Source organism: Phalaenopsis equestris, unplaced genomic scaffold (genome assembly GCF_001263595.1).
Source record: "Phalaenopsis equestris unplaced genomic scaffold, ASM126359v1 Scaffold001018, whole genome shotgun sequence".
NCBI lineage: Eukaryota > Viridiplantae > Streptophyta > Magnoliopsida > Asparagales > Orchidaceae > Phalaenopsis > Phalaenopsis equestris.
This window is the reverse complement of record NW_018165457.1, coordinates 471,897-474,223: the sequence shown is the minus strand read 5'-3', so window position 1 is coordinate 474,223 and position 2,327 is coordinate 471,897.

Here is a 2,327-nt window from a genome sequence, read left to right as displayed (position 1 = left end):
GCTTTCAATCCTATATATTTTTATTTTCTTTTCAGGGATTGTTTTCAATTCTTTCTTTTTCCTTTTTCAAGTGAGGATTACAATATTTGGACGCCCTTTAATGATTTTGAACTTCACTTTTCCTTTCTCTAAATTTGAAACTCAAAGCATTCCTTTACCTTACAAATATTTCATAATTTTTACATTATTGTGCCCAAATCTTTTCTTCTCAAATGAATTTTTAGATTCTTAATACTTCAAAATATAGTTTCATTTAGTTTAAATACTTAACTATAATCTTATTCTCTTATACTAAATATCTTAAGTTACAAAATTAATTTTCATTACAAAAATATTTCTTTAAATCTACCATAATATTTAAATAGCTACAAAATATAATTACCTGAATTAAATTCACTACATAAAATTATATAGATAATTTTTTAAAATAATTAAATAGAGGACATCTAATAGTTAATATTTTTCTTCCCTCCCACAAACTTAAATTTTTTAATATAAAATGATACAGGGTGAAAGAAAAACTCTAAATATAAATCATACCTCAGTATTTTAGGCATTTTCATCATTCTGAAATTTTTGCAGTCCTTTTGAAAATTTCTACATCACCTGGTCTGTAATATTAGGAACTTTCTACACATATAAATCATTAGAGAAATTTCTGGGTAATGAAATTTTGAAATAAGTATAAAACTAAAACATTAAACAAGCACAATTCACTAATACATCCATAATACTAAACAAAACAATTACAAATAAGATGCAAAATAAAAATCACAATACAATACAATTCACAAAGTACTAATCAACATCTATTATGCTACACAAGCAAATTTTAACTCCCGGCCCGTGAATCTAAAATTCAAAGAGATCTTTCTTCGTTATATGCAGAGTATGTGCTGAGCTTCATTATTTCATTTATTAGTATTTTAGTCAGTTTTTACAAAAGATTACAAAAATAAAAGTACCAGTACATCAATTACTATCAGATATCAAAATCCCAAACTATGTCTTCGTCTCCTTGGTCAGCAGGTGGATTGGGCTGATACTGAGTATATTGGGGGCACTCAGGGAAAGTAACATCAGACTCACCTCTGTAGTGTCGGGCCTCAGCTTCGTAATAAGCTATCTCAAAATTTGAATGCCTCTGAAGGTACTCACTATCATACTCATATCGACGTTCTAAACCTCCAATCCTTTCATTTATTAATTCTATACTCTTTCGCTGCAAAGTCAACTCATTCATCAAGTCAGTTAGGGTAGGGGAACTAGAAGGTGGAAGGTCATAACTTGTAGAGGGGACATCTCTACTAGTAGAAGGTTCTTGACTCCTACTCCCAATTCTCCATTTTTCATGGGATTCATAAGTTTTCAAATTAGCTTTACTAATGGGTTTCATAGGGTAAACCAATTCCTCATCACCTCCAGCTTTCACTCCAGAAAGTTGGCAAAGTGCATAAATAAGGCCAGGAAGTCCTAGACCTCCACTTGTTTCACTTTTTGCCGTAGTCAATATAATATTAAAAATAATTCTCCCCACATTTATATTTCTATTATTCTGGATATAGAAATTCAGAATAGCTCTATCTCTTGTTACCTCACTATGGTGATAAGTCAGTAACAGAGTAGAGGAAATAAAATAGTGTCGCGCTTTAGAGGTGGCATTTAACATGGAAGCAGAAAAATTTATCTGTTCTCGTTGCTTAATTTTCCACGTTCCTTTCCCATCAATGATAAAGTTGATCACATCATTCAGGGGGCCTTCCATCATACTGAAGGTTTCATAATGGCAGCTATAAGAGTCTGGGACTTCGTAAAAGGAGTTAATGCGGGCTGCATTAAATTCAACAGGAAATCCCCGCACTTGAACGATTCCATCTTCAAAATAGAACACGTTGGCATAGAATTCTTTCACAATATTTGCAAACGCCTTATTGGTGGTGTAACAAAAGTTTTCCCACCTTCGCTCAATAATAACTCATTCAATTTCTCCTCCCAGACTCTCAAAAACTCGATCTTATATACATTTCTTTCCTTCAAATGATGAAGTAAACCTCGATTGAGCCTTCGCATTGACGAAGCGAGACTCTTCAAACTCAAGTCGTCTCTTTTGTCGTGGAGTCAATTCAATCTAATCACAATTATAGAAAAATTCCAAAAAATACTTCAAATATGCAAATAATGGCTTCTAAGAGTGATTCTAAGAGTTCAAAACTATGTTCCATGAATTTCTTCCCAATATTTTCTTCACATTCTCAAACTTTTTGGATCTCCTCAATGTGGAAGAAATTCATGATGAAAATTAAATATTTTTAGTTGGGAGTGAAGCT